The 6256-nt window shown below is 45.8% G+C and overlaps 1 long non-coding RNA gene across 1 annotated transcript; it reads left to right on the top strand.

The window, feature by feature from the left end:
• The first annotated feature begins 3351 nt into the window (after positions 1-3351).
• Positions 3352-3740, top strand: LOC138667219 (uncharacterized). Its single transcript, XR_011318653.1, has 3 exons — positions 3352-3453; positions 3531-3607; positions 3686-3740. It is a non-coding gene; the product is annotated as an uncharacterized lncRNA (long non-coding RNA).
• The last annotated feature ends 2516 nt before the right edge of the window (positions 3741-6256 follow it).

The following is a 6256-nucleotide window of genomic DNA, read 5'->3' as shown; positions in this document are numbered from 1 at the left end:
GTGTTTGCGTGGGTTTCCTCTGGGTACTCTGGTTTCCTCCCACATTCCAAAGACATACTGATAGGGAATTTAGATTGTGAGCCCATCGGGGACAGTGATGATAATGTGTGCAAACTGTAAAGCGCTGCGGAATATGTTAGCGCTATATAAAAATAAAGATTATTATTATTATTCCGGTGTCTGTCGCGTCCCCCGGTGTTCTGCTTCCCTGCACTGTGTAAGCGCCAGCCTTAAAGCAGAGCGGTGACGTCACCGCTGTGCTCTGCTTTACGGCCAGCCGGCACTGACACAGTGCAGGGAAGCAGAACGCTGGGGTACGCGACAGACACCGGAATGTAAGTATGTGGTGTTTGTTTTTTTTTACATTTACACTGGTAACCAGGGTAAACATCAGGTTACTAAGCGCGGCCCTGCGCTTAGTAACCCGATGTTTACCCTGGTTACCAGTGAAGACATCGCTGGATCGGCGTCACACACGCCGATTCAGCGATGTCTGCGGGAGGTCCAGCGACTAAATAAAGTTCTGGCCTTTCTGCTCCGACCAACGATGTCACAGCGGGATCCAGATCGCTGCTGCGTGTCAAACACAACGATATCGCTATCCAGGATGCTGCAACGTCACGCATCGCTAGCGATATCGTTGTTCAGTGTGAAGGTACCTTTAAAAGCCTGTCTATACAAGTCGAGCACACTTAAATTGCGCTCTGAATGAACTGCAATGGAGCGTTCAGTGCGCACAGGCTGCCATTGTTCTCAGCAGCTCAAATTGGGATGCGCTGCCGAGAATGATGATTTTTTTGGTCAAACCAAAAGATCATTCCACCTAACGAATGGGCGTTTTTCTCACTCAGCCTATTTACATTGCACAACAATCATGAAACCTGGAAACACTCGTTTATGATAGTCATGCAGCCTAAATGCAGCTTTGTTTTCTGCTCTTATTATGGCAAACATCTGCCATTTTGGTCAGCTAAAGCCACAGTTTTCAAAAAAATGTAATATGACTGTACCCAGATGTCCATCAGTTCTGGTGAACTGGACTTCGATCACCTTAGGTTCCAAGTTCTGTTCATTAAAATTTTGGCAGTTGTTGCTGCCGTAAAATGGTTGTTAAAATGCTTTTATATTGATGATCTTTGAGAGTCTGAATTTTGAGACGAGGCCCGGCGTGGCCATCTGCCTGAACAACCAGATTCTTGGTGGGCCGCACTGCTCAATTAAATAGTGCATCGCTGGCCCCATATATTCATGGTCAATTCAGTTTTTTTGAAAGCAGGCATAGACTTTGATGCAGTGTTACATACTGGACACCATGGTGGTGTACAGCAGGTGGAGGTTGGCTAGTGCTAGCATCAGAACATTTTGCTTGCTTTGGCTACATTCCCTGCAGTCGCCATTCCAGCTGCCAGTTAGATGGAACTGAGCTAGCTCCCACAAGAAGTCTGCAGTTTTCAACCATTGGGTTTGAGTGAGCTGGTGAGTTCCCAGCCGAGAGGCCAGATTACATGTTAATTGATGATCCCTGCTCTGGTCGAGAAGTGGTTGATGGATGACCTCTGCTGCTTGAGTCCTAATAGGGCTGTCAACTGGAGAATTATGATGGGTGCTCTGAAGTAGCTGGGCTTTTTGATTTTGTATTATTTATTTTTTTACACTTATTTCTATTCATCGTATCAGAAAGCTTAATACTTCCATACACTAAGTGGGTGTATACCAGAGTTTGTTGTCTTTGTAACTGCATGAGATCGTGTTTGACGGTGCGATTAAGTGTTTAGATCATCCACTGTTATTTTTCTGTAGTTTACATATTTTAGAAAAGAAGGTGATAAAAGAGATGACAATTTGCTGAGTTTTGGATACCACTAGTTTTCTGCATTATGGGGCATGTAATTTTGTATGTGGGCTGGGGGAGTTTGTGTCCCAGAACTGCTTTTCTACCCCATTTGGGCCCTGGATAAGAGCCTCACCAATTGCTAAAAAAAAGTTGTAACTCCTAATCATTCAGTATTGTGGTAATTAGCAGATTATTATTTTTTGTATAAGTAGGGTAAAACATACACATCAATTACACTAAGGCCGGGTTCACATTTGCGTCTGTGTGCGCAGCGTACGATCCGCATCAATCCGCATGCATATATATCTTTAACCTTGTGTACGCCGGGACATGTTTTTGCATGTGTTCGCTTGCGCATGCGTTCGAAACACAATGTGTACTTAACACTGATCATGCCCAGGAATCTATGTTACCACCTGAAAAAACACTGATGTATAAAAGGGGCTGTGGAAACAGGTAGTCCATTAGGCTATGTGCACACATTGCGGATTGGGGTGCAGAATTTTCTGCACAAAATCCGCATCTCCTGGCAGAAAACGCAGGTGTAGATTTGACGTGTTTTTTATGCTGATTTTGTGCATTGTTGTTGCGGATTTGATGTGGATTTTGTGCGGATTTCTATAATAGAATGGTTCAGAAATGCTGCAGATCTGCACAAAAGAAGTGACATGCTACTTCTTTTGATCCGCAGCGTTTATCATGCGGAATTTTCTGCACCATTAGCATAGCATTTTTTTTTCTATTGATTTACATTGTACTGTAAATCACTTTGTTGATCTGCAGCTTTTCTGAGCAGAAAAAAACGCTGCGGATCCGCACTAAATCCGCATCGTGTGCACACAGCCTTACTCTCAAGACTCTTGATGCAGCCACAGGACATTGGAAGAAGGCAGAAGACTCTGGATGTAAGTATAGGAGCTTTGAAAATGTCTGTCTGTCTCTCACTGCATTCTGTACTCTGTACTTATGTTTTTTTTCTGTTGCTTCTAGACTGTTTGTTGCTGCCGTCCCGCTGCTGCTGTTTTGGTCCCGATGCTCCTGTCTTGGTCCTGGTGCTGCTGTCTTGGTCCCAGTGCTGTCGTCTATGTAAGTATAGAAGCCTTGAAAATGTCTTTCTGTCTTTGCACTCTGTACTTTGTACAGATTTTTTTCCATTCCTTGTAGATTAGGTGCTGCTGGTCCTGGTGCTGCTGTCTTGTCCTGGTGCTGCTGTCTTGGTCCTAATGCTGCCGTCTGTGTAAGTATAGAAGCTTTGAAAATGACTTTCTGTCTTTGCACTCTGTACTTTGTACAGATTTTTTTTTTCATTCCTTGTAGATTAGGTGCTGCTGTCCAGTCCTGGTACTGCTGTCTTGGACCCAGTGCTGCTGTCTTGGTCCCAGTGCTGCTGTCTTAGTCCCAGTGCTGCCGTCTATGTAAGTATAGAAGCTTTGAAAATGTTTTTCTGTCTTAGCACTCTGTACTTTGTACAGATTTTTTTCTATTCCGTGTAGATTAGGTGCTGCTGTCTTGGTCCTGGTGCTGCTGTCCTGGGCTGTTATTCAGTCCGTCCTGGTGCTGTGCTGCGGTTCCTGTTGTGTGGTGCCTGCCTGCTATGTGCTTAGATTACTGCGTGTAATGTAAGTTTTGGTGTCCTTTTTTTTTCTACATTGCGTTTGGCTTTTACCAAGCTACATTTGTCTTTTTTTATCTCTAGTGTTTCACTTGACTGCTGCCTGCTCTTACAACATGTCCTCTACCGAAGGTTCCGAAAGTGGCCATGACACAGATTATGTAATCACATTTGATTTACTGATTGGTATGTATTGACTGTCAATACTAGACTTGTTAAATCATGTATTTTCTTTACAGGTACCTGACACTGCAGAAGAGCAGGAGCAGTCTAGTGGAAATGATTCTTCCCGTGCAAAACACGGAGACATGTCAGTGTTCGTGGGAGCGCACGGATTACACGGGCCCATGTAAAACGCTGTCCGTGTGCAGTCCGTGTGCCGTGCAGGAGACAGCGCTACAGTAAGCACTGTCCCCCCCACGTGGTGCTGAAGCTGCCATTCATATCTTCTTTCCAGTAGCGTTCGCTGGCTAGAAGATATAAAAATTTTTTTTTTTTTTTTGTTTGTTCTCATGTTTAAAATAAAGATCCCTGTCCCCAAACCCCCTCCCACCCCCTGTGTGCCCCTTCCCCCCCCCCCCCCCCCCGCTGTTAATAAAATACTCTACCCGGCTCCCTCGCAGCGTCCTGTCCTCGCCGCACCTTCTCCTGTATGAGCGGTCACGTGTGGCCGCCGACTACAGTCATGAATATGCGGCTCCGCCTCCCATAGGGGTGGAGCCGCATATTCATCACTGTAATCGGCGGCCCCACGTCACCGCTCATACAGGAGAAGGTGCGGCGAGGACAGGACGCTGCGAGGGAGCCGGGTGAGTATTTTATTAACAGCGGGGGGGGGGGGATAAGGGCGCACAGGCGGTGGGAGGGGCTTGGGGACAGGGATCTTTATTTTAAACACAAAAAAAAGGATTTTTCATATCTTCTAGCCAGCAAACGCTGCTGGAGAGAAGATATGAATGGCGGCTTCAGCACCAGATGCAGGGAACAGCACTTATCTCTAGCGCTGTCTCCTGCACGCTCCGTGTGGTGCCCAGTTGGCACACGGGCGGCACACGTGTGCCACACGGATGGCCTACGTGAGCTCACGGACACACGGACACGGATAATTCCGGTACCGATTTTTCCGGTACAGGAATTATCTGGACGTGTGAGACTGGCCTCAGAGTTGTAATTGAATTTGTTTTCAGTTTTACTTACAAATTCTTTTTTTGTAATTCAGTTATAGGTTCCACAACGTGAGGAAGGACAACGTGATATCGATAATGATTTCCTTATTCAACTTGAGCAAGAGTGAGCAGCGTTGTTGGACCCCCATGATCGGAATATTCCGACTCAGTCTTGATCTGACGACTCTGGGAAGAAATGGCCAGATCGCTGCTGGATGATTGGGACCATGTAACAGCAAAAGTCAGAAAGGATTTTGGTAAGTATTGCAATTTTGGCCACGTCTGTTTTCTGTAAATACTGCTGTCTTTTAACAATTTTTTTTTCTTCCCCCTTCACAAAGAAGAGAGTAAAAGTTTGTTGGCGTTTGATGAAGGATCGCTTCAATAAGGACATGAGAGAGGAGATTCGGGTTTGAAGTGATGCAGCTAGAAAATTCAGAAGATACAAGTATCATAACCAGCTTTCTTTTCTGAAACCAGCAGTTGCTCAGCGAACGTATCTTTTGTGTTGTCTTTCACCATTATTTTTTTTCTTTTTTGTAATAATCTTTTTTTATTTCATTTCCACACAGAACCTGGAGCAGCACTGTAGAACCTGGATCATCCTCTGCTGGAGTGGCCCCTTATCGACCAGTCAATGAACCGGCACCATCCCAATCATCCACCAGCGATGCAGCAGCCAGGCAGGCTTCACAGGCTGGGGAACAGGAAGACGGTCCTTCTGGTTTTCCCCTCTCCCAGCCCTCTGCCACTACTTTACTTGGGTCTGACCGCCTGGAAGGCGACCTTAATAGAACCGTGCCCCATTATTTTTCCACTATAGAACGGGGCGTGACGTAAAACCAGCTGTTTGTGATGAAGGCCTGTTAGGATGCTTATACCGAGGCCATGCAGCGGTCCCGATAGCAGCAGGCACAAAGTTCTTTCCCTACAGGTCAACAAGCTCCAGGACAGCAGCTGTGACAGAATCTGCCAGCACCGACTTGCCAAGGGACTCTACCACCACTGCTTGATATTACATTTCCAAGAATACCCATCTTCACCATGCAGTCGAGTGCAGCAGCCCAGCCATCTACATCCACCACCATGCAACCTAGTGCAGCAGCCCAGCCGTCCTGTTCCACCATCAAGCCGAGTGTAGCAGCCCACACTTCTACTACACCAACGCAGCACCAGGAAAAAAGCGGCAAAAACAAAGTCCCGGAGGAGACATACCGAGAAAAAAAAATAAACACCCCCCCCACCCTCACCTCCTAATGTGTCTGTGTTTTCTAGTCTGTCCATACCTTCGCTTGGTTCTTTCCCTTCCAATGTGTCAATCCCTTCCTACTTGTTTTCCACTCCTAATGTGTCCTCTTCCCCCCACTGTGTCTGACCCAATCCTCCAATTTTCTTCCACTTCCCCTGTAACAACTTCCCCAACCACTCCTAACCTACCATCACAGCCCGACATCTCCCTGATCCACCATGTTACTCCCTCCAACAGACCCCGAAAGTAAATAATCATTTTTCATAAAAATTATAAATTATTTATTTTCGTTAGTAAAAATTGCTTTGATTCACAATACCGGTCTCACTGTGTTTTCTTTAACTCTTTATTTAACCATGTGTGTATTGTTGAGTGAAGTATGAACAAGTATAACA

This window comes from Ranitomeya imitator, chromosome 2 (assembly GCF_032444005.1).
Source record: "Ranitomeya imitator isolate aRanImi1 chromosome 2, aRanImi1.pri, whole genome shotgun sequence".
In the NCBI taxonomy this organism is placed as follows: domain Eukaryota; kingdom Metazoa; phylum Chordata; class Amphibia; order Anura; family Dendrobatidae; genus Ranitomeya; species Ranitomeya imitator.
This window is presented reverse-complemented; position numbering and strand designations above follow the sequence as displayed.